General features: G+C 40.7%; 1 long non-coding RNA gene across 1 annotated transcript in view; it reads left to right on the plus strand.

Annotated features, from left to right (window-relative positions):
• The first annotated feature begins 513 nt into the window (after nucleotides 1-513).
• LOC119248262 (uncharacterized) overlaps nucleotides 514-26,485 on the plus strand; it is a 78,319-nt gene continuing 52,347 nt past the window's right edge. Inside the window, exons 1-2 of the long non-coding RNA XR_005125888.2 lie at nucleotides 514-979; nucleotides 14,027-14,107. This is a non-coding gene — a long non-coding RNA (uncharacterized LOC119248262). The remainder of the gene's footprint in view (nucleotides 980-14,026; nucleotides 14,108-26,485) is intronic.

Genomic DNA, 26,485 nt, shown 5'->3' on the forward strand with positions numbered 1-26,485 from the left:
CCTCCTGTTTTAGCAAATATGTTTATGATAATATGGTTTGCTGCATATAAATGCATTTTTCATTCATTTTACAAACATTAAAATTGAAGTTAAATAAAATAATCCACTGTTTTATAGATCATTAATCATCTATTTGATGCTTTTGAAGTTTCCATTATGCCCATATATTTTATTGCACAATTTATGCTGATAATCACAGAACAGGTCAATTATTAGCATTATGTTTTCTCCAGTAAAGCAGAACATGCTTGATATCAGATTCCATCGTGTTACATGTCCTACTTCTTGCAAACATTTGGTTCTGTTACCCTATCAATTACTCCTTACTTCTAAATTGCAAGAAAACAAATACAGTTGTGGGTGTAGGAATTTTTTTTTTTTAATCTGAAATAGAGTTGGGACCAAGTAAATCTCTCTTAGATACTCACAACAGTGTTCCCAGGAAATGTAACATTCCAGAAGGCACATCTGCTGTTACTATAACAACAGAAAGACAGAGTCTAAAGAGAATCATATGCATTAGATGGCAGTTCATGAACCGGGAGGATTCTTGGGTTTCTCTAAGAAACCATCTTAAAAGAAGTAGAACTTAAAGAAGGCTTTGATGTATGAATAGTGCATAGGGTTGTCAGAATTTGGGGAAGTTTGAAGGGCAGCTTGAGATTTATAAACTGCAACTAGACCACAGTTGCACAACTGCTCTTTGAGAAATCAGCTACTACAGCTGTAGTGAAACAGTCTCTTGCTGGGATGTGTGCAGAGTTAAGAATGTGTGAGGGGAAACACCAGACAGAAGAAAGGATGCTTCTCCAATTGTGTCACCTAAGGACAAATGGAGGGAGGTCACCTAAGGACAGTCACTGGTCCAGGGGACTAGGAGCCACCTCCATCATGCACGTCCTTTGAGATACTGAGAATGGCCATGGACAAGCTATGCAGGGATTGGCACACTCACCCTGTTGAAGGGCTGGACTTAAAAGTGAGTCTCAGTTAGTTCCTCTCAGACTTTGCCTCTTTTTCTGCTTTAGCTCCTGATTTGTTGATTTATTTTCAGGTCCTTGACCTTCTTGGTCATCTTGCCCAACTTCCTACACTAGGAATGGATTCATTCTTATTTGGGAATCGACATCAGCCAGTCTGCCTTCCTAAGGAAACCCTACCCAGATGACTGATCCCTTTCTCCATCTTGAGTCTTTTGATTCAGCTTATCCCTACCTAAGCCCTAGTTTGAGCTGAACATGGAGTTTTGAGACTCTCCCTGGATGAAATTTACCTGCTTTTATAGTCGAAAAGGGTCATTAGCCAATTAAGTCATTTTCCAGTGGAGAGATACTGCAGGGATCCCTGCAGAAAATAAAGCAGGCACATGACAGTTTCCTTCAAGTGTTTTGAAGGAAATAAACTAAAATAAAGAGGAAAAGGGGTGAAATGATCCTCTTTTCTTAAGGAAGTCAGCACAGACATCTCTCAGAAGGTGATATTTCAAGAGAGACCCAAGAAGGAGCAACAGCTGCCTATATTAACAACATATCACAATACATGGAAGAAACTAAGAATGTGGAAGAGAAGGGCCAAATGGGTCTTCTTGGTGGTGAGCCAAGGGTGATGAGTTTTGAGAAGAGGGTGAGATGTAGGTATGGGCCAAACTGTTCAGAGATTTACAAGTCACCGTTAAAGAGTTTGAATATCATTTGAAGTTTCTTGCACAGCATATTGTCACAAGGCCTAAAGGGACCTCTGAGACTCATGCTATCTGTCAGGTAGAAGGTAATTCTTTGGCTTTTTATCTGTATACCAACTTTTTAAATCAACTTGACTAATGTTTGTTTATAATCAGTGAGTAAGCTGCTACTTTAATACCCTACCCTGGAAGAGGCCCCTTCAAGGCATGTTAAATTAACTGATGTGAATAAAAACAATGAATAAAAATACCTCTCTTCTTTAATGAGAACAGCAACTTCTGTCTCCCTGGGCTTTTTCAGTCCCATAAGACCTTTTAAGGCAGAGTTTGCATGTTCTGGTTCAAATGCTTAAAACATAATCTTGTCTCTCTCTCATTGGGTTATGTTTCAAGAAGCCATTTTAGATCAATCTTTTTGAACACAGAAGCTCTCAGCTGCTGTGGCTTAAGCATACCCAGCACCATGGTTAGTTTGGCTGTTTTCCCCAGTGGCTGTTCTCACACAGAACCCAACGGGGTTGCAATATTTTATCTGACACATGGACTCTTCATGGATAAATGAAGTCCCAGAGTTTGTGTTATGCACTGGCCCAGTTATCTACCCTAATCTCAGTGAAAAGGGCTAACACTCCACTTCCCTAACTCTCCACTTACAGAGCAGTTATAAATTTTCACTAGCACTTTGTGAATCTATTCATATGTTCTGCATGTATCATCTTTTAGGCATTTGACTCCTTATGTTCATTATTCACTCTACAAAGAGGCAAAGTTGTGTAATAAAAATGATTTTATTTCAGTTCTATAATTTTTTTGGGGGGGAAACAAATAAAATAGTGTCCCTTCCAAACATGACTTGCATTTTCCAGGTAACCTCTAAGTTCCTTCTAGCTCTATTACGCTAGGAATCTCTACAAACACGAATTTTAAAATAATGCTGGTATTAATTTTATAAACTGCTATTAAAAAATCCCAAAGTGCAAAGGGACAAACAAAATGGAATTCATTTCTCTCTTACAGTTTGTTTTATGACAGTGTTCTAGATCAGCTAACAGCTCTGCTATCAGAGCAGGTTGATTCAGGATGTGATTTAACCATACGTGGTCTCCAAAGTTACTCAGCTAATAACCTGTGTAAGCCCATAAGGAAGGGAGGGCGAGCTGAAGTCCAGGGCTAAAGATATCCTGCAAGTTAAATAAAGCAAAGATGATATACATCTCTCCCTCTTTCTATCCTCTGGTAATCACTTAAACACATGGCTGCAAGGGAAGCTAGAAAGTATATTCTCACACTGGATCCATATGAAACTCCATGACTAGGAAGATGTGGAGAATGGATCTGGGTGGGCAGAGAGAGGTGTCTGTGTTACAAGTCTTATATTGCATGGTGTTTCAAAGCCTATACAGCTTTCCATCTACTGAATTTTCATCACACTTTGTGAGTTAGCTTTTAAAATCTCCATTCCAAAGAGGTGAACCTATGTCCCAGAGAAATTAAGTAAAATACATGAGGTCTCACAGTTAGCTAAGCTAAGCTTCAATTTCAGGTCTGTTGGTCAGGGCTGTCTCTATAATAAAAACTAAATTGAAATATTTGCATATAAAATAATCATTAGCATAAATCTGCATGAATATGACGGGGTTTTGACGAACAAAGAGGCAAAAAGAAAAGTAAAGGGAACAGCTAAAGCATGGCACAGACCCAGGCTGGTCTCTACATATTAAGAGGTCTCTGGACAACCTTGAGAGAATTTAAGAAGTGAAATTAAGAAGAAAAAACATAAAGCTGATTGTTTGCAATTGAGGCAATTACTCATTTTGTTGTAACTCTCAGTTGGTCTATAAAGCACATCTAAAAAGAAAGAGGAACTGCAAGAAACACTGATTGGAGGTGAAAGTAAATTGTTAAAGAAAACTAAAATTTAAAAATATCAAAAATAATAAGATGTGGATCTCCCTGGTGGCACAGCGGTTGAGCACTGGATTGCGAAGCTGCCCGCAGCCTCTGCAGCGCCAGTTCCATCCCCGGCTGCCGGCCGAGAGTCCCACATGGTATGCAGACCTCTCCTGCTGCCCGCTGCTCCCCTCAGCAGTGTACTTTGTCAGTCTGCCTGCTCTGCTCTCCCCTCTGGCTCTGGTGAATTCTCTCACTCTCCCGTGCTTCTGACTGTACCCAGTGCTTGTATAAATAAATAAATAAATCTTAAAAAATAATAAAAGATGTATAAGTCATCCCATCTGCAGAAAAGTAGTTCTGTACTGACAGTGGAGGTGCAGATTGCTGGAAAGAACAATGCATCCCGCCCATCCTCACCTATCACACACACTCTCCAATCATTTGTTACTTCAACTATCTTATGTTTGCTATGAAAACCCAACCATAAACTGTCAATAAACCAACCTCATTTTTTTTTTTGAAACAACAGTCAAGCAATCCCTAAGTACAACTTTGAAAACTTCTACCTGAGTTCTTTGATTTGAACCAAATTCCTATGAAAATAAAGAATCCCTAAAAAAAATACTAGGTATAATTATTCTTTCTTTTATTCTTCAAAAAAGATTTGAGATGGTAATATTTCAGGGTGATTTCTCTTCCAGTTCTTTTCTTACATTAATAAATAGGATTTCACAGTTTAAAAGTCAAGGTTCTCTTTCCTCAATTCTGTTCATAAGTGTTCATTTTTAAAAGGGATAGTAGATTATCACCTCTATCCAAGAAAGGCTGCAAGGAACCTCAGAGCTCTCTGGTTACTCATACACCATTCAAGATAAACTCCCAGAGAAGGAACATCAGTCAAGCTTACCAAGTCAGTTGTAAATGGGCCAGATGTGACAAGGTCATCTATTATTTTACACCCCAACTTCATACAGTTCTATTTGTGCCTTTTCTGAGGAGGGTGGGAGAACTCATCAATGGAGAAGATTCCTGATGGAGAATATTAAGCATCACATCACCTATCACTTTGTCATGACAAAGTTCTGTTCCAAGTCACCTAGATCTTTTCTCCTAATTCATGTTTATTCTAGACACCCAGGGAACTTACAGAGACAACACTGGCTACCTTTTGTCATCACTTGCAGGAGGCTGGGAATTCTACCAAATTCTACCACATGACCTTTAAGAAAAGTCTTAAGCAAAAACAACTTATTTTATCAATTTTAAAGGCTGTGGCTGTTTTTATATCTAAGTCTGCCATCATCAGGTTCTATTTATTGAGCACCTTTGTGTTTAGAGCCTTGAATCCAGCAGATAACAGAGCAGAAAAGAGACAGAAGCAGAGGATATTTACAATCTAGAGAAAGAAATCTAAATCTACCTCAAAAGCTAATAGTGTCTTATAAATGCAATTCGTCCTAATGCTAATTTCTCTGGTCTTTTGTTTACACAAGCAAGCTCCGGGCTCTTTTATGGTGTCACATTTATCAGCCAGCAGAATATAAGCAAATCTCATTACACCCGAATTCAACCACCCAAATGAGCCAAAATGTGGATTATGGTATCTCTTTATGCTACAATTTCTACTTAAAAAACAGAAACATAATTCTAATGCTTAGCAAATACAAACTGTTTTTCCTTACAATTCCTGTTTTTATTGCTATTTTTGTCTGAGCCCTTAAGCTCCACAGAAAGTACAAACAAAATTTAAATAACTTAAAACCCAGAAAGCCAGAGAGGTTGTGAAGATGACAAGGGGGCATGGAATCCTCACCATCTTCCCAGCAGCATCCTCGTCAGATACTCAGACCGTTCAGCTGACCGTCGGAGTCCAAACTCTGCTCGTTCTTAAGTTGTCCCCATCCTTCATCATCTAGTTTAGAAAACGCCCTTTGTTTATCATAAGATCCACTATTTTTCAAAACATCCAGATATTTTAATCCTTTCTTCCTTCTGATGACAATTCAAAGTCTCATCTCCAGTTTCAAGACAAACCAAGTTCTATGTGATGGTGTCAAAAAAGCAACAGTGACCACATTTATTGTGTTTGTCCAGGGGCTGTCAGGAACACTGGTCTGGCAGAATGAGTGAAGTTTTCTTTTTTTCTTTTTTTTTTTTTTAATAATAAATTTTATTTTTATATTCCCCATACAATTGCAGCCCCCCCATTCTGACCCAATCCCTCCCCTCCAACCCCCGCCCTTAAAGTGTCTCTGGTTCATAGTTTTTTGTTGATTTTGATTTTCACTTTCTTATAGTTATTCGTTTTCCTGGTCCCTTATTTAAGTTTTCTAGATTCCTGCTATGAGTGAGACCATCCGGTATTTTTCTTTTTCTTTTTGGCTTATTTCGCTGAGCATGATCCCTTCCAGCGCCATCCATGTTGCTGCAAATTGCATGTGTTTATCTTTTTTGAATGCTGAGTAATATTCCATGGTGTATATGTACCACATCTTCTTGATCCAGTCATCTATTTTTGGGCATTTGGGTTGTTTCCAAAGCTTAGCTATTGTAAACAGTGCTGCTATAAACATAGGGGTGCAGGTGCTCTTTGGAATTGATGTTTCTGTGTCCTTTGGGTAAATACCTAGGAGTGGAATTGCTGGATCATATGGAAGCTCTATGTTTAGTAGGTCCAGAAATCTCCACACAGCTCTCCGTAGTGGTTGGACCAGTTTGCACTCCCACCAACAGTGCAGAAGAGTTCCTTTTTCTCCACACCCTCGCCAACATTTGTTGTTGCTAGTTTTTTTAATATGTGCCATTCTCACTGGTGTAAGATGGTATCTCATGGTAGTTTTGATTTGCATTTCCCTGATGACAAGTGATGTTGAACATTTTTTCATATGCCTGTTGGCCATTTGCATTTCCTCTTCAGAGAAGTTTCTTTTTAGCTCTTCTGCACATTTTTTGACTGGATTATTTTCTTTGTTGTTGCTGAGTCTCATCAGCTCTTTGCAGATTTTTGTGATCAGTCCTTTATCATTAGTGTTGGGTGCAAAAATGTTCTCCCAGTTGGTGGGGTTTCTCTTTGTTTTTGTTATTGTCTCTTTTGCTGTGCAGAAGCTCTTTAATTTGATGAAGTCCCAGCTATTTATCTTTGCCTTCACTATCACTGCTTTGGGTGATGTGTCTGTAAAGATGTCTTTGATGTGCAAATCACGTAGTGTTTCGCCTATATTTCCTTCTATATATTTTATGGTTTCAGGTCTTATGTCTAGTTCTTTAATCCATTTTGAGTTGATTTTTGTGTATGGTGTGAGGTAGTGGTCAAGCTTCATTCTTTTGCATGTAGCTACCCAGTTTTCCCAGCACCATTTATTGAACAAACTTTCTTTGCTCCAATGCATAGTCTTTGCTCCTTTGTCAAAGATTAGTTGACCATAAATCTGTGGGTTTATTTCTGGATTTTCTATTCGATTCCATTGGTCTGTATGTCTGTTCTTGTTCCAATACCATGCAGTTTTGATGATTATGGCTTTGTAGTATAGTTTGAAGTCTGGGAGTGTGATGCCTCCATTCCCTTCTTTTTTTTTTCAGGAGAGCTTTGGCTATTCGGGTTTTTTTGTGATTCCATATGAATTTCATCAATAATTGTTCTATTTCTTTGAAGAATGACATTGAAATTTTGATTGGAATAGCATTGAATCTGTATATTGCTTTTGGGAGGATGGCCATTTTAATAATGTTTATTCTTCCAATCCATGAGCAGGGGATGTCTTTCCATTTCTTTGTGTCTTCTTCTATTTCTTTTAACAGTGTTTTATAGTTTTCTTTGTATAGGTCCTTTACCTCTTTTGTTAGATTTATTCCCAAATATTTGATTTTTTTTGTTTCAATAAAAAAGGGATGGTTTTTTTGATTTCTTCTTCTTCAGATTTATTGTTTGTGTATAGGAAGGCTACTGACTTTTGCGTGTTGATTTTGTATCCTGCCACTTTACTGAACTGATTGATGAGTTGAATTAGTTTTTCTGTGGACTTTTTGGGGTTCTCTATGTATATTATCATATCATCTGCAAATAGTGACAGTTTGACTTCTTCTTTTCCTATTTGGATTCCTTGGATGTCTTTCTCTTGTCTTATTGCTCTGGCTAGGACTTCCAGTATTATATTGAAAAGCAGTGGTGAGAGTGGACATCCTTGTCTTGTTCCAGATCTTAATGGAATTGCTTTCAGCTTTTCACCATTGAGAATGATACTGGCTGTTGGCTTGTCATAGATGGCCTTTATGATGTTGAGGTATGTTCCTTGTATCCCAAGAATTTCAAGGGCTTTTATCATGAATGGGTGTTGCACTTTGTCAAAAGCTTTCTCAGCATCTATTGATATTATCATATGGTTTTTATATTTCTTTTTGTTGATGTGTTGGATAACGTTGATTGATTTTCGGATGTTAAACCATCCTTGTGTCCCTGGAATGAATCCTACTTGGTCGTGGTGAATTATCTTATGGATACATTGTTGGATTCTGATAGCTAAAATTTTATTGAGGATTTTTGCATCAGTGTTCATTAGGGAGATTGGCCTGTAGTTTTCCTTTTTTGTGTTGTCCTTATTCGGTTTTGGTATTAGTGTAATGTTGGCTTCATAGAACGTGTTTGGTATTGTCCCTTCCTTCTCAATTTTTTGGAAGAGTTTGTGAAGGATAGGCACTAATTCATCTCTGAATGTTTGGTAGAATTCATTTGTAAATCCATCAGGTCCTGGGCTTTTGTTTTTGGGGAGGTTTTTGATTACCATTTCAATTTCGCTAATTGTAATTGGTCTGTTTAGGTGTTCTATTTCTTCTTTATCTAGCTTTGGGTGATTGTAGAGTTGTAGGAATTTGTCCATCTCCTCTAGATTGTTAAACTTGTTTCCATATAACTGTTCATAGTAGTTACTGATTATTCTTTTGATTTCTGCTGTGTCCGTTGTGATTTCTCCTCTTTCATTGATGATCCTGTTTATTTGTGCTTTCTCCCTTTTTTCCTTTGTGAGCCTGGCTAGGGGTTTGTCTATTTTATTGATTTTTTCAAAGAACCAGCTCTTGGTTTCATTGATCTTTTGTATTGTTTTTTTAGTTTCAATTTCATTTATTTCTGCTTTTGTTTTTATTATTTCTTTTCTTCTACTGGTTTTGGGGTTTTTTTGTTGTTCTTTTTCTAGATCTTTGAGCTTCAAGATTAGATTGTTTCTTTGAGTTCTTTCTTGTTTCTTGATGTGAGCTTCCATTGCTATATATTTTCCTCTAATTACTGCTTTTGCTGCATCCCATACATTTAGGATATTGGTGTCCTCCTTGTCGTTCAATTCAAAGAATTTTTTAATTTCTTCTTTGATCTCCTCATTAGTCCAGTGGTCTTCCAGTAGTGTGGTTTTTAATCTCCATGAGGTAGGAAAGTTCCTTGCCTTCTTTTTATGGTTTATTTCTAGTTTGATGCCTTCATGGTCAGAAAAGATGGTTGATATGATTTCAATCTTGGTGTATCTGTTGATGTTTGTCTTGTGCCCCAGTATGTGATGGATCCTGGAGAATGATCCGTGTGCGCTTGAGAAAAATGTGTACTCCGTTTTTTTGGGGTTTAGTGTTCTATAGATGTCTGTTAAGCCCAGTTGCTCTAGGTCCTTATTTAGAGCTTTGGTTTCTTTACTTATTTTTTGTCTTGTTGATCTATCCATTGTTGATAGTGGTGTGTTGAAGTCTCCCACTACGTATGTGTTTTCTCTGATGTCTGTTTTCAGAGAGGACAACAGTTGTCTGATATATTTTGGTGCTCCTTCGTTTGGTGAGTATATGTTAATGAGTGTTATTTCTTCTTGAAGTATTGTCCCCTTGATCATAATGTAGTGACCATTGGGGTCTCTTTTTATCTTTTTGAGTTTGAAATCTGTTTTATCTGATATAAGTATAGCTGTTCCTGCTTTCTTTTTTGGTCCATTTGCTTGTAGGATTGTTTTCCATCCTTTAACTTTGAGCCTATTTTTATCTTTTGTAGCTAAATGTGTTTCCTGGAGACAGCAAAAGGTTGGGTTTTGTTTCTTAACCCAGGCTGCAACTCTGTGTCTTTTTATTGAAGAGTTTAGTCCATTTACATTTAGAGTTAATATTGATATGTTAGCATCTGTATTTGCCATTGTGTTTGTCTTTCCTTTGATTTTATTTATTTATTCTTTTAATAACTTTTTTTTTTGGCCTTCTTTCATTGTTATTCGTCCCTCTGAGGTTCTGGCTTTAGGACTCCTTGTAGTATTTTTTGGAGTGAGGGTTTAGTTGTAATGAAATTCTGGAGTTTCTGTTTGTCTGGGAAGGTCCATATTCTTTCTTCAAAGAGGAAGGAGAGCTTTGTGGGATAGAGAATTCTTGGTTGGCATCTGTTTTCTTGGAGTCTGTTGACTATGTCCCTCCACTCTCTCCTTGCCCGTAGTGTTTCTTCAGAGAAGTCTGATGTCAGCCTGATTGGCTTTCCTTTGAATGTTATCTGTTTCTTCCCTCTTGCCAGCTTCATTATTTTTTCCTTGTCCTGGATTCTTGGGAGCTTTACTATTATGTGTCTTGCTGTATTTTTCCTTTCGTCGTGGAAGTTTGGTGTTCTTCTTGCTTCTTGTATATCAATTTTCAGCTCCTTCTTCACATTTGGGAAGTTCTCTTCAATTATCTCTTTGAATATTTTCTCTGTTCCTACATCTCTCTCCTCTCCTTCTGGTATTCCTATAACTCTTATATTTCCTTTCCTCATGGAGTCAGATAGTTCCCGAAGTCTTTCTTCGTTCTTTTTCCTTCGTACTTCTCTTTCCTTTTCTGTTTTGGTTCTTTTTATTTCTGTGTCTTCAAGATTACTTATTCGTTCTTCCATTTCATCTATTCTGCTTTCATTGCTTTTCCCAGAATTCTTTAGTTCTTCCATTAATTCTTTGATCTCCTGCATTTCTTTTACTTCCCTCTTTAGGGACTCAATTTCATTCTTCTGACCATTGTTTTCCCTCTATAGGGACTCAATTGCATTCTTCTGATCGTTGATTATTTTTCCCTTATCATTGTTTTCCTTTATGACTTCTGTCAGTTTTTTAATCACGGCAATTTTAAATTCTCTTTCTGGAAGGCTCAGAAGTTCTTCCAAGTTACTGTCGTTGCAATCTGGGGGCTGCTTTTCTTTTTGTGGTGTGCTTTTTCCCTGGGGAGTTGCTAGGTTGCGTGTGGTTCTTCTCCTCCCTACTGTCTGTTTTCTAATTTGCCGTATGCGTTGTGACACTGTGTAGTTGGGACTGGCCGGCATCGTGGGTGAGCTTCTCTGCTCTCCTCTGGTTCCTCCAGGAGTCATCTCTGGCTCCTGAGGAAGCCTTCTGCAGGTAGTCTTTACTGAAGAAATGTCCCTGTTCTAAGATGGTGATGTGGGACACACTCCCTGCACGTCCTGGTCTCAGGCACACTCTTCTGCGCGCCTGGTCTGCCCCGGCTGTGGGTGCTCGCTCCCCCTGTGGGCTCAGACTACTGGTCGGAAGGGGCCCGGCGTGGGCTAACTCCCCAGCTGGCCACTGTCTCCTCTAGGCGCCTCTGCTGGCTTCAAGTCGCTAGGTGGCGCCAGAGATCTCTCCTGGAGCCCTTGGGGAGCTGATTTTCCACCCCGTGGGACAGGGAATAGAGCGGGAATGGTAGGGTAAACCTCAACGGCTTTGGGGTGCTGTGTTTGCCTTGTGCCCCACCGTCGTGGGGAACCCACGCCCCTAATTTCGTGTCCCGGGTGTCAGTTCCAAAGCCCTCAGTTCCAGGACTCAGGCTGTAGCCCAGTTCAGTGGCGCCGGAATGGCGCCTTTTGAATCCCGCTCCCGTGCCTGGGCGCCTGGTTCCTGCCTAGGTCGCAGGCGCAGGGACCTGGGCAGCTGCGATCTGGATCCGCGTTTGCTTTTCAACTGCACTGCTTTTCTGAGCGCGATCCCGATTCCGATCCGCACTTGGTTTTCCAGCGCTTACAGGGCGGCCCGGGGCTGTGTGCTGGTGCTGGTCTCCTCCTGGGCGGGGTCTCCTCTCTAATGGCGCCCGGAGCCGTTCGCTCACCGCCGCGGCAGATCCTGCAGGGTTCTCCCCAGCTCCCGTTCACGGGGTGTGGTGGCTGCAATAGTTCCTTTCCACTCACAGTCCCGCTTGCTGCGTCGTTTGTTCTTGTGGGCCCTTTTGGTTTGTTGTTTTCCTCCTCTCTGCCGGTCGGAGAGTGCCGCCTCTGTGGGCGGGGGAGGGGAGCAGGGTTCTGCGCTTCCCTCCCTTCTAGTCCTCTTTTATGGCCACTTTCTTCTTCGGGCAGTTTGCTGGCGTCACCAGTTTATCTTCCGTGTCCCAGTTCTCACGGGGACCTGCTGCTTTTCCTCCCTATTCACTTTTTTTAATGGGAGATCTTACTCGCAGCGTCTCCTCGCCGCCATGTTGCTCCGCCCCCCCCCCCCCCCCCAGTGAAGTTTTCAAAGCCATGAAAGGCAAAGGGTGTGATTTTCCCACTGGGGGAATCTGGGCAACTTCATAAACACAGCAACTGCAATTAAAGGAGCTAGTAGATAAAGTACTATCAACTCAATAATTGCATTTCTATAACGCATGTGCAAAAAACTTTAAAAATATAAATGGCAAAGAGGACTCAAGGAATCTTCTATAACAATATATATAATAAAAATTAACACTCAGTGAGAGTACATTTTGTGTTCTAAGGACTACAAACTATAATGCCTTTAATATATCATAATCAACTTAGGAATTATCATTTTATAGAACAGGAAGCCGAGGTGCAGACCAAATAACTTGACCAATGTTCGCAGTTATTTAAGGAGAGAGGTGGGAATGGCAGTGCTGACGGTCCCCATGCTTCTGCTGAGCGTGATGTGCCTCCTAGCTCTTGTGTCTAGCTTGACTTCTCCTCCTGTGGGCACTTTCCCATCTGAAGGCACAGGCTTCATTTCTCATTCCCTTTTATGAGTCTAGGGACTTCTCTGCTGCTCTGTGCTCTGCAGTGCATCACATGGCTGCTCTCCTTATGTGACTGCTTCTGGCTCTTTGCCTCTGCACGACACTGCCTTCCTTTCCTGATAATAATGCTAAAGTAAGGGATCTCTCTGTGCGTCTGTTCCAACCTGATTCCAACCTCACCTTGAATTAGACTTGAATTGTCTGTTCAGTATCTTGGTTATTTAGAGTGACCAAGTTTTGCCACATAGGCCGGACTCAGAAGGCAATGTGAACTTAGGGTCTTCTATGTCATGCTCCCTCCAACACCATCCTGTGGCCTTGTTCTACATTTGCTCCTTTATCGGACAGATCAATTCACAGCTCTCATTGGGCTCTCAATTCATCACATGCACAGAAGCCTTTACTTCCACTGTTATTGGTGGAGAATACAGAATGGCTGTCAACTTTCATTACTTTGGCTAAAATATGTTTACTGGGGTAACTAGGATCATTTAAGCAGTCCACATAACAAGCAAACTTTTATTCTTGGCAATATTGTTTATTCCACCTGACTTGAAGGGAAAACTTTAAGAGACAAAGAAAATTTTATATCTTCCCCATATTCTAAGAAGATTATCTTGCCACCAACTTGGGGAAATAAACTTGTTCATTACTGAAGTACCCAGATTAGTCACCAAAACAAACATGGAAAGTAGGTTTCTCTCTTTCTTCCTTCTGTGCACAAGGTAGATAGGAAACACATTTGAGCAGCAGTTAAATATATCAGAAGTGGAAAATTGCAGATAGTTTAAAAATGTTCATGGAGAAAAAACTATAAGGGACTAAAAAATACCAGAAAGGAAATCAATGCAGTGATAAACACTGATTATGGTTGGAAGAAACTCATATGTATAATTCTTTACAAAAGATAAAACATGAGGGCCTCCTGGTAGCACAGTGGTTGAGTGCTGGGCTACAAAGCTGCCCGCAGCCTCTGCAGCACCGGGCGAGGGTCCCACATGGTGCACAGACCCCTCCTGCCACCCGCTGCTTCCCTCAGCAGTGTACTTCGTCAGTCTGCCTGTTCTGTTCCCTGCTCTGGCTCTAGGGAATTCTCTCACCCTCCTGCGCTTCTCACTGTACCCAGTGCTTGTATAAACAACAACAACATAAATAAATAAATAAATAAATAAATCCCAAAAGATGAAATTTTTCAAATATAAATCCAAAACAAAATTCAAGCAGTTATTTATTTGTGAGTACATTATGAGCTCAAGAAACTAATAGTTAACATGTTTCAGGCCTATGACTGGTGAATCTTCTGGCAGAAAGAAATCATAGAGGTTGTCTAATCCAGATTCTCTGATTCTGGAACAAGCACTATTTAAACCCCAACCTATAGATTATCTATTGTTTATCCAAAGGCCTTTCAGGGATGTATAGTCTCCATTTTTTTTTTTAAATTGCTGAGCAAATTAATTAATACCACTTTGGTTGCAGGCTAATTCTGTGGAGTTACCTTGAGGACAAAGGCAAGGAGACTCAGGGAGTACTGATGTCCATCACAGTAGCATAACAAAGGTAAAGTGTGGTAAGTTAGAAGAAAATGAAGGAAACGATAAGGTTAGAAAAGACTAGAAATTTTAAAGATTATCTGAGAAAGGAATAGAAAATATGTCTCATCATGGAGCAGGAATCTGTGGAGGGAAATTTATTCCTAATTTATTCATAATTTAATAACGTAGAGAAATCTTTCCATATTTGACTCATTTGATAAGGGTACCAAGGAGTCAAACAGAAGTGGGTGGCAGGGAGTGAAGAGAACTGTGTTCAAGTTTATTATAGTGTAACAAACCACTGTAAAACTTAGTGGCTGAAAAAAATCAACCATGTTATATTTATTATTGAATAAATTTTTAGGCTAGGAATTTAGGCTGGGCTCAACTGGGTGATTCTTCTGTCCTATGTGGAGTCCACAGAGGTCGCTTGGTAGCATTCTTTCAGCTGGCAGACAACAGATGTGGTCTGGAGGGTCCAGGTAGGATTCATTCATATGTTTTTATCCCGTTGACAGGGATGATTGAAAGGGTGGGGGCTCAGCTGGGTCTTTCACTTATATATGGACCCCCGCCCCCAGCAAAGTGATCTTAGGGTAGCTGGACTTCTTATATGATAGCTCAGGATTCTTAGAGTGTTTCAAGGTGAGCAGGATAAAACTGCAAGGCATGATCAAACCTAGGAAACCCCAGAGCATAACTTCTATAATCTACAGATCAAAAATACCACTAGAGTCAGCCCACATGCAAGAGCAGAAGTATTAGCCTCTGTCTCTCAATGGGAGGATGTATTTGCATACATGTGTTTGTGTGCATGCATGCATATGTGTGCATGGGTGTATATGCACTGCAAGTAGTTTAATGTATTGAGAAAGAAATAGGGAAATAAAATATGAGAGGAAGGCAAAGAGTTCATATTTCAAAATCCATTTTGTGTGCCATGTTCTTGATTTGGGAATTTAGGGGATGTCATTTGGAGGGTTTTAAGCAGAGGTCTAATATGTTTATGCTTGAGGAAGACTTCTTTGGGCCATAGTGGGCAAATGAGAGCCTGATCTGACCAGGACACCTATCTCTCAAAGAAGAAGCTCAAGGTAGTTTAGCAATTATTCTGAAATCTTTTCTTGCAACTCACTGGAATTCTCCTTGCTCAAGTCCATTTTTCCTTAGAATAATTATTGTGGATACATAAAATTGTACTTCTGTTTTTTTTTCCCACAGATTGAGAAACTTTTCCATCTTGATTAGTAAAGAAAGTATATTGCAACTGTATTAGCTGCTCCATGAAATATATATTTAAAGGGAGACACTGTTATTATGATTTTAAGACTCCCCTCTCCCCTGCACAATGACATCTGAGAAATCAAAGTAGAAAGAAAAGCTTAGTTCTGTCTTAGAGAAGCTTCAAATGTTTGCTTTTTTATTATAGAATTTATTTCAGTTTGACAATATTTATGTTGCTTCTCCCCTCTACCAAAACACTTCTGAACCCTTTAGTAGCTTAGCCTATGAAATCAGACCATCATGGTCCAGTCTTGCATCTGAGGCAAGTTCTTTAAATGAGAGCGACATTACTTTCCAGGACTAGAGAGGACTATGGACATATATAGTCTCACATGTAGATATAAAATGCTTTTACCAATCAATATCAAAGGTAGGAGTTATAACTGAGAAAGGTATACATGTAGAATTTTTTACTTTGTGAAAAAATAACAATACTAAGAAAAAAATAACAACACACTTTCACTTTTGAAAAAGTTCTTAATTCTAATTTTCTTTTATCACATGAAAAATTATATTTGTTCTTCAAATTAGCCACTTCAGAAGAAATTAGAGCAATACTTCAGTGTAGACAGACTGTTCCAGCAGACACTAATCATCTGTAATGCACAATCCATTCCCATAGTAGACAGGTCTACCAATCCCATAGGTTACTTGAGCCATAGGAGAAAGTGTGAGTGTTTGATGAACTGGAATGGACTTATCACATTGGGTACTTTCCTTATGAAATATCCTTGTAGCTGACCCCTTCAAGACACCTTTCATATGAAAAAAAATGCATTTGCCTTCAAGTGCAATGCAGAATGCTTTGCAGAAAATTAATTTCATTTTTAATTAGGAGCTGGTTCCATCATCTGGCTCATATCTCATTCTGTCAGCTCACCATGATACTGCATTCTACATAAACAGGAATTTTTACCAGCACAGTTTCTCTTTAAGCAAGGAAATATTTTACATAATGCCTATTGTGTTATGTGTGTATAACACATTTTCTGAATATCATATCCTTATTTTTCTTTCAAAGGTGTCTGAAGAGAACTAGAATAATATGTTGACATTGAAGTAAAAAATAAAAATAAAAAAACAGAATTTCAACCATTAGAACAGTGGATATCAATTTCTAGTTGAATATTAGAATCACCTGGAAAGCTTTATAAAAATACCATTGCTGGGCCTCCCCGGTGGTGCAGAGGGTTGAGGGCTGCACTGTGAAGCTGTCTGCAGCCTCTGCAGTGTGGGTTCCATTTCCAGCCAGCCAGGGACATTCCCACATGGTGCGCAGATCTCTCCTGCCTTGCCTGCTGCTCCCCTCAGCAGTGTCTTCAGTCCATCTGCCTGTTCTGCTCCCTGCTCTGTCTCTGATGAATTCTGTCACCCTTCCATGCCTCTGGCCTATACCCTAGTTCTTGTACAAATAAATAAATAAATCTTAATGTCACACCCATTGGTATTTTTCTAAAAGTATCCCAGGAGATTCTAGTGTGCAGCCAAGCTTGAAAACACACAGCACCATAAGATTCTTTGGAGATATATGTTACATGGAGAAAACTTTGAACAATAATATGTGAGAAATATTTTCTTCATGGCTTATTTTATTTGACATCCTTAAATAGCATGTACAATATTATGCAAAGTTTTTCCTCAAAAACATCATCTAAAACCTAACTATGAGGAGCCCATTGCACACATGACACTTTGCTCTAAGTTTATGAGAAATGGAGAAAAGCTTATTTCATGTACAGTAGGATTTGCCAGAAAGCTAATGAGTCCAGTTTCAGGGTGTTCGTTGCATAGGTCTCTTCCAAGGCCACAGAAGGGGCCCTAGCAATGTGATCATATGTTTTTACGAATCAGCAAAAATCATGTAGTTTTACCATTGCTATCTCTTTCACCTCTGTTTTCCATATAAGGTAGCCAATGCTCCAAGAAATTAAGGTATAGAGTGAGGTCACCAGCCAGTAAGCGGAAGAGCAGAATTTAGACCCAGCCCCGTTTTCTAAGGAAACTCTATGGGGACTATACCTGAGGGGTGGTGGAAGCATAAACTGTTTTAAAATGAACAATGATGTAAAAAAAAATTTAAAAAAAAATAAAATGAAAAAAAAAAAATAAAGACCCTTGAGCATTGCACACTACGCCACTGTCGCCTACTATAAATTGAACACTCAGCCCTGCTATCGGCCTGCTGCCTGCCGCCCTCCTCCACTGCACTTCCCATGCTGTCCCCAAGACACACATCTTTTTGTGAGTTTGGAAGAGATGCCGCATTTGGTTTTAAGGATCAGTGTGTGATTTGAAAAACAGAAAGTCCCTCTCCAAAGGGAAAGACTGGAAGGCTTCCCGCCCTGCCCCAGGTACCCAGCCAATGTTTCTAACGGTCTGAATCACACAACTAGGGCCAGAGAAAGTGTGGGTTCCAGGTTTCTTCCAGGCAGCTGCCAAGTTTGTCCTGCAAAGGGGGAGGGGGTGAACAGTGAGAGACAGTTGAGAGAATTAAGAGGAGAGAAAGACACACGCAAGATTTCCATCTAAGAAGTACATCTAGGACCTCCTACCTTTTTCAAATTAGTATTAGCAATTTCTAATTTGAAAATTATCAAGCTGAGAGGCAAAGGGCAAGAGAGAAGCTGCTTTGTATGCTGACTTCAAGAGCCTTTAGGTACTCAAGAGAGAATTTTGTTAGTTTGTTTATGTGTCCTTAGGTTTATTACTGTTTCAATGCAATCCAAGTTCACACACCCACACTTTTTAATGACTTCCTGTTTTTTTCTCACTTTCAACATGAATTGAAAACTTTCTGATGTGACATATGTCTTAGCATCACCCTAGTGTCCAACAGGATTATTTCCAGGGAGAAATTTCCTAAATATTCGGACCATTTCTTTGGCAAAGGTCCTGTTCTATGTTCCCTACTTTCTACAGAAGGACAGACACAAAAATCATGATGAGATGAATACACAGAATTTATAAATGCTCTGAAAGAAAAAAAAAGATGCCAAGATGATCTCTGTGGAGGAGATGAACTTTATCTATGTAGGGATTATCTGACTTTACAGCTGATGCTTAACATCAGGCTTGAATTCATTGTATCCTAAATCACACTCTCAATTCCCATTAATTTGGGGACATCAAACATTAATTTTGGGACCCTGAACTCAGGATCCTTGAACTCTTGATGAGCTCCTCTTTCTTATCTTCAACCATTTCCTTTACTGGGGTTTTCTTCACAAAAGGTAAATTTATGTTATTCCCTCTTAACTAAAAAATAAGCCAACAAACACGACCCACGTTGACCTTGTGTTACTGCCACCTTTCCACTTCAACTGAATGTCTTCACTTTGTTTCATTTATCACTTCACTTACTTCTCAGCTCACTGAAATCTGGCTGCTCTTTCAAGGTCATCAAAAACCTCCATACTCCCATGATGCCACTAGGTCATTCAAACACTGTCCACCCAGATACTCTGATCTTCTTTCAGGTAGTATTAGACCTTCTGGATCAGTCTATCCTTTTTTAACTCTCTTCTCTATGCTTCTGTGAGATCAAGCTCTCTTCCTCGGGTCCTGCTCCCCACCTGCATTCTTTCTCAACCACCTATTTCAGGCTCATCTTCCTCTGCCTTGATCTCAAGTACTAACATTTCCTTGATTATTTCCCAGGTCTCCTTCTCTTCTGTTCCTACATAACTTAACTGATGGAGCCTTCCACTTGCGTGGCTTCAGGCACTCCCTAAATGTTGATGTGTCCCCAACCTGAATCTCTGGATCTTGTTTTATGAGTCTGAAGAAGAACAAGGGTTCAATTCTGGTTATGCCATTTTCCTAGTTTGAACATGTCACAAACTCCTAGTACTCCCAACCTCTCATCTTAAGAGTAGACATAGCAAGAAAACTATATTTGTATCAGGGTTGTAAACCTTATCAGAGTGAGTACAGCTGATCTTTTTTCAGTCATCTCATCTATAAAAATAGGGAGGTCTACCTGCTGGACCTTCCTCGACTTTAAACTGAATGGCTCAATGACAAAAGCAGAATGAAAAAATAACAACTGAGGAAAATGCCCTCTTTGTAATAATCAAAGGATCATTTTAAAGTATCCATTCAAAAGGAGGCACCAGACATGCCAAACCTAAAATAAGTCTGTTATAAATCCACCCCCAGGAGGGAAGAAGTTCCCATCTTACTGATTGGAAAGGAAGAAGACAGACCTATGAATTATGCTCTCACATTATGACAACATTCAATAGTGTGAAAACCACTGAAATGCCAGTCCCCCTCAGGTGCTTCTAGAAGAGAAAGCCTTAGCATTTCCTTTAAAAGAACCATGTTGGAACAAATTATGTACATTAGAAGGAAATTATGTTGAAGAAATAGCAAATGAAGGGGTAGTAACCATACACCTTGGATCTACTTTAGTCATATATTTTGGCAGAAATCTTCTAATCTCAAAAGTTTCCCAAACAATATCATATAGCACAATTTTATTCTATACTGTCCATTCATGAAGAAACTTTCAGACATTATTTGTTTAGTGATTGCTAAGTTTCAGGCACTGTTCTAAACAATTGGTAAACCAGAGAGATGCTATCCTTATTCTCTAAAGCTTCAATCTGGTGGAGGGAGATATAAAATTTATAAGCAACCAGGAGAACCACACCCCAGAAAGTCAAAGCCAGAAGGCAGTGTATCTGGGGGAGACAGAGGGAGGAGGAAGGTGAAAGAGAAGACAATCAAAAAAGTTAGACAGGGGCAAGATCATAAATGTCATTAGATTTTACTGAGCATCTACTACTGTGCAAGACATGTTTCAAGGAACAAAGAATTTTATGCTGTTTCTATCACTTTCCACAGTATTTTCCAAACTGTGCATCAAGTAATCAGGTTAGTAGATTTCGGTCAACATTGCTTGACGATTAATAGAATGAGCTGAAAACAAAAGGTCACACTGACTGTGCAGAGTAGGATCAATAAGTATTATTTGTGCAATCTTCCTTTCACAGCTGTGCATATGTGCACTAGTTCTGGGTTTTGCAACCTCCTCACTATGGACATTCTGGGCCTGAGAATTCTTTGTCTTGAGGGACAGGCATGTGTGCTGTGAGGTCCTGAGCAGTTTTCCTGGCCTCTGCCAATAGTTTGTAGTTCCACCTTCCCCAACCTCCACCAGGGACAACCACAAATGTCTCCAGACGCTGACAAATAGCTCCTGGGAGCAAAAGCTCCCCCATTTGAGAACCACTGTTCAAGCTGTAAAAGCTACTGACAATGGGGCATGGGTTTTAGTGAAGTAGTCCCAAAGCAAAGCAATATTGATCTCTTGTGTTCTATGCCCCCACCCCACCCTGATTCCTCCCGCTGCACGCTTCTATTTCTTACATCTAGAAGTAGGGAGACTTCTTCCACTTTCCATTCTTTCTCTCATTCTGTTTCCTCTACAATCTCCTTCTCCTTAATTTACTCCTTTTATTATCCATTCTTGCTTTCCTTCTCTTCCCCACAAGTCAAGACCAAACCAAGTCTCCAAATATCATTTTAAAATCGGTAGATAATTATCTTCATAGACAAGACCCCATGGGAGAGGCGGCAGCATCTCATTTATCCAGCACACACCTCCTAATGTTATAGGGCAGCCCCGATATTGAACAGATTGCCTGGCTGTGGGTCCTCACCCGCGCGCTTACAAGGGACTTATGAATACTCCACTACAGGCACACACAAAAGGTTAATAAAAGGTTTATTTACAAGGGAAAGGAAATAAGGAAAATGTACAACTCAGGGAGAAAATAGGGAAATAAAGTCTTTAATGCGTCCTACCCAATCCGCCGACCTGGAAACCCAAAGGCACTCTCAGAGTTGGCCGTATGCTGCGAGCTGGTGGAGAGCCAAAATGGGGGACCCCTCCAAAGCCCACATGTCTGGCTTTATCCCAACCTGGCTGCTTACCCCCACCCTCAGGTCCCAGCCACCTTCCCTTTGGTGGGGATGGGATTTGGAGTTCCCAGTGTCTTTGGCTTTGGCCTGGGGTGGGGGTGGAGTCCACAAAGCCTGTATGGAATTAGCTTTAGGACACCCTTTGCCCCCTAACAATTACACACTGAGTTGACTTAATACTGAGCTAGCTTAATGGGGACCAAACAGGTGTGAGCTGTTACATTCAGGATCCCCCCCCCTCTTTCTCTCATTGTCCTCCCAGTCTGTCTCTATGCATTCTGTATGTATATTCAGAAACCAGAGGTTATGGAAAGAAACCTCATCCTCCGGCTAAGTGTTTGCAGGGAAGGAGTGGGTGTAGAAATCCAAAAGACATTTTAAAATATATATGCTAAACAACAGAAGCCCAAGGCGGTGGCGGCAGTGGGAGCAGGGATGACCTAACAGGTCTTTTCCATCCCTAATTTCTTTGCTTCCCCAGCTCGGTGATGCCTCCCGCTCCCCGCTGTGTGCATCTGCTGTCTGTCTCACACTCGCCCCCTCCCCCTGCAGAGGATGGTCTTCGTTACTGACACCCGCTCCGCTCCCTCTCCCCCAGGAGGCTGCTCACGTCCCCCTGCTGTGCGCATCCACCATGCCTTCCTCTCTGCTCTCCTGCTGTTCCGTGTCCACCATCACTCTCAGTTCTATGAGTTCCCATCTCAGCTCCTTTTACACAAGCAGGATTATTTTCATTTTTCAGTCTCCATGCATGCTCTCAGCTTTCCAGATCTCATTCCTTCCTGCCCCACAGTCTGGAGTCAGGACTGTCTTCTTTCTCCCTAGAAAGGCACTTTCTCTCTTTATTCACCATAAACATGCACAAATACATGCAGACAAATACTTCCCCATCCTAAATATACCATACACATGCTAGTGGGAACACAGAAATGAGCAGTTATTCTTCTTTGAAGAGCTTTTGGAAAATGCAACTCTGTTCAGACTTGCATGTTCTCCATAAGCATGCTGGTTTGTCTTGAGCAGAGTGGGGATTTCTTGAGAGGGTGTGGGTCACACCCCCGCAGGCCTAGATGCTCAGGGTGGCCAATCAGATATGTTTTAAAGGACATACCGCTGGGAAATCAGGTGACACAAACACCTAAACTCTCTAGTTCAATTCTTGATTGTTTTCTTTTTCTCCCACTGCTCGGAGAAAAGAACCATCAGGCATTCTTGCCCATGCTCCTCTTGCTCATCTGCCATGGGAGATGGGACGTCTTTCAAATGGGTCACACAGGTAGCCATTGTGTTTCTACATTTGCCTGCCAGGACCGCCAGGCAACTGTCAAACCGCAGTGTATTTGCATAGAATTTTCAGAACATTTGCGCCCACTATTCCCTTAATAGCTTATCCCAAGCCCAGGAGGAAGGGAAAGAAGGCAGAAAGAAAAAGCAAAAGCAACTTTAAATGACTAACTACTACAAACTAGGCACCCATAGGGGTTTTTATATACATTGTCTCATTTAACTCTTCCTGGCAGCCACAGGGAGCTGCTATGATGATCCAGCCTCCAAGAGACAAGGAAATTGGGGCTCATTCAGCCCCTGTGTGGTGCAGTCAGGTTCATTCACGCATCCATCCAACACTACTTATTTGGAGACTTGACTGCGAGCCAGGTACTCTTCTGGATCCTGACTTCCACAAGATTTCTTTGCTAAGGGACCAAAAAGTTGCATGCAAGCACACACTGCCTGCTTTATTAACAATGGCAAGAGGAAAGGAAGCTAGGATCACCCTCATTGGCAGCCAAGGAACCCAGATCTATAATGACATGAAGAGTTTAAAGAGGCACATACCATGGTCACGTGGGATCTGCTCCTGGCAGGTGTTCAGACATGCGTTTTCAAGATGTGCACAGAAGGTATTTTCCCAAGATGTGTCACCTTGCTATGAAGAACTAAGGTCAATAATGACCCTCCAGCTCTCAGGAGAAACTGTTACCATGACATAATGAATGAAGATAACCCACATCCAGGAAGAAACCATATTCCATAGAACCATATTCCATCGAACCATAACTCATATCCCAGAAGTAGACTTTTCATTGGAGAAACCTATCTTAAGGCAAGGCACACGACCAGAGGTAAGACTTGTCCTATAATATCGTCTCCCTCCTTGTCAAGTGAGATCCCCTCCTCCTCCTTGATGGCCCAAGCCAGGTCCCTTAGCAGAATCAATCACTGAACCTGCACAGCTGGGCTATCTGTCCCTCTTGGGCTCAGTCATCTGGAAAGGCATCCTAGGGGGCATTTGCCCCCTGAAGAGTTGTATGTGATCTGTAATGGCCTTTCCAGTTAGGACACATACAATCCTCATCTGTGCCTGCCACCTTCCAGGATTTATACCTTTGTCTAATGGCCGGGGGAAAAAATAAGATAGTTGTCTTTCTATTATGGGGAGAAAATATCCCCCAAGCTGGGCAGGGAGAGGTAAGCAGAGCATTCCACGTTAACCATTTTGGAAACGCAGGGGCCGTGTACCTTCACGCCCTCCACTGGGCCCTTAAACGCAGAAGCACTGCCAAAGGGAGTCAATGACATTTGGATCCTATAAAGAAGCTACTTATAACTGCTAATGTGGAGCAAGATAATGAAGGGAGCCAGGAAGCACTCGGCAAAGTGATAACATGGAAATTATGATATCTGTGGCCCCATTTGCACTCTAGTCAATAAAGCACACAGCCCAGTAACTGTCCCATTTCTCTGGAACTGTTGGAAACAGGGTTGGTCCCACAAGTATGGAGAGGCACAAAAAATAATCTAGGCGAATCGTGTCCCAACTCACATTCATATCAATCTGCCATCGCCTCCCCTAGCCCTAAACAGCAGAAGCTCTACCACAATTATTGACCACCACCTCACAGCCGCATGCGTCCTCCACTCACCTGCTTCTGGGCTCTTTTACAGCCATATCCGTATGCAGTGCAGGGCACTGCTTCCCTATAAATACAAACTTGAAAGTAAAGCATTGTTATTTTTAAAAGCACATCGCAAATGCTCATCTGAGATTTTCAAAAAATCTGAAGTTTATACCTTCCCCCTCTGACCCAGTGCAAGAATGTGGTGGTTTTCTTCTATTGAGAGATTCAAGGAGATTCTTAGCTCAGGATGAGAGAATAAAATACAGACAACAGTGAGGTGGTCTTTGGAGAGTACTGGGGGAATCTTACACACTGGCAGCAATCTTATTTTTTCAGTCTCATGGAACTGAAAGGAAAGCTGTCCTTTTTTAAAGAGCAAAACTCATAGAGAATGAGTTGAATGTTGGGGCCAGGTGGGGAATAAGCCCATCATTTTAGCATGAACATGTGGAACTAACTCTTTATTAATAAAGATCAAAGCATGAGTAATACATAGTGGGTAGTCATCCGCCGTCATGACATTCCTTCAGATGCATCCTGGGAGCAGGTTTATGCATTAATGAGAAACAGGATTGTTGTCAAATAATTTCTAATTTCAGTCATGTCTAAATATGTAACTAATCAGCTAACACAATCATAATATTTCTTCAGCTACAATCTGAAGTTTATTTTAATTATCTTCCAAAGGAGCAGTAAATATCCCAGGCTAAGGTAATGTGCCTTTAAAACAAAACTCAGATTTTGAATGTTGGGGTCCCATAAATTGATAGGAGGCATAAATGACATGATCTTCAGGGCACAAGTGGACTCACACTCAAATTCAATAGAAAATGTAATTTTCCAGAAAATTAAAAAGGAACAGCTAGAAGTCAGAATTTATCATGTACACATGCACACACACAAGCACATGCACACAGAGATACACACACACACACACACACACACACACTACCTGTTTACAAACTGTTCTAACACAGGTGATGGGATTTTTTTTTTTTACAAAACCACACTGAACAAAGAAATGTATGGAGAACTGATTTACTGAGGATATTGTATTAAACTAGGATAGGAGACACAAATACATACAATATACACCTAAGAAGGACTGGATAGACAAGAGGACAGAAGAGAACGCATAAAAAAGAGAGGAGGCAGGAGGATAGGGTATGAAATGTCTGAATTGTCTGAGTGACAACAACCATTTCATTTAAAGAAATTATCAACAATTTCAGATTCAACTGCTATACTCTTACTCTGCAAAGATCCCCAGGTTTAGTGAGAGAAACATTCCAATGCTGATAACCATTTCCATCCATGTCTCTCTCCACCCCAGCTGCTATTTATTTAAATGGTGATATTCCATGACCCCTAAATACTCACCTTCTGGGGTAATAGCACTGAGACTTAAACCCTAGGCCACCAGGGAGACCCAATACTCACCCTCAGGGGTGGATGGGAAGATGGACAGCAGAGGGTTAGATTTGGAAGACAAAGCCAACATTTACAGTAAGCATTAAGGACCCAGGAATGAAAGGCAGTCAGATTAGGAAATGAAGAAGGAAAGCCAGTTGCAGTAGGGATGGGAGAACAGGAAGGGTGTCCAGAGAATAGCCATGAAGTGATAGTTTCCTAAGAGAAATGAAGAATGATAATCTGTTAGTCTAACTAGATTCTAGCCAGGTCCATGGATAGTAGTGTAGGGAGAAAATGTAAGGACACATCATAGATAAAAACTAGTAGCCTAAAAGATAGAGATTCAGGCTGTAGATATGTCCTGTTTGCCTTGCACAATTTATTTAGGTCAAACTTCTTCAGACTGCAAATTTAGGCTGGGTTCAGCTGAGTGATTCTTCTAGTCTAGCTGGGCTTCCTTCTATGCCAGCAGTCATCTGCAAGGTGGCTTGGTTGATATCGGCTGGACACTGTCCCATCTCTAGACTAGAAGTCAACTGGACTGCATCAACTGTGGCCCAAGTGTTCTTTCATCACCCACTAAATTAGTCTGGGTTTGTCATAAGGAAGTTGAGCAGAGTTGCAAGTGAGTAAGGGCAAACACTTAAGAACTGACACCTTCACATAATTCTATTTCCAAAGTAATTTACAAGGCTAACCTGGGTTTGAAAGATGGGAAACATTTCATCTCTTGATGCAAAGAGATGCAAAGTCCCATGACAAAGGGGTGTGGACACTGGGAGACATGAACAATAGCAGCCACTTTTGCATACACACTCTTGCATAGAAGTCTGCATTCCCCAGTGCAATAATCATCTGGACCCAAGTTAGGACTGAGG

The sequence above is a fragment of the Talpa occidentalis genome, unplaced genomic scaffold, assembly GCF_014898055.3.
Source record: "Talpa occidentalis isolate TD23 unplaced genomic scaffold, MPIMG_talOcc4v2.1 talOcc4.16, whole genome shotgun sequence".
Taxonomy (NCBI): Eukaryota; Metazoa; Chordata; class Mammalia; order Eulipotyphla; family Talpidae; genus Talpa; species Talpa occidentalis.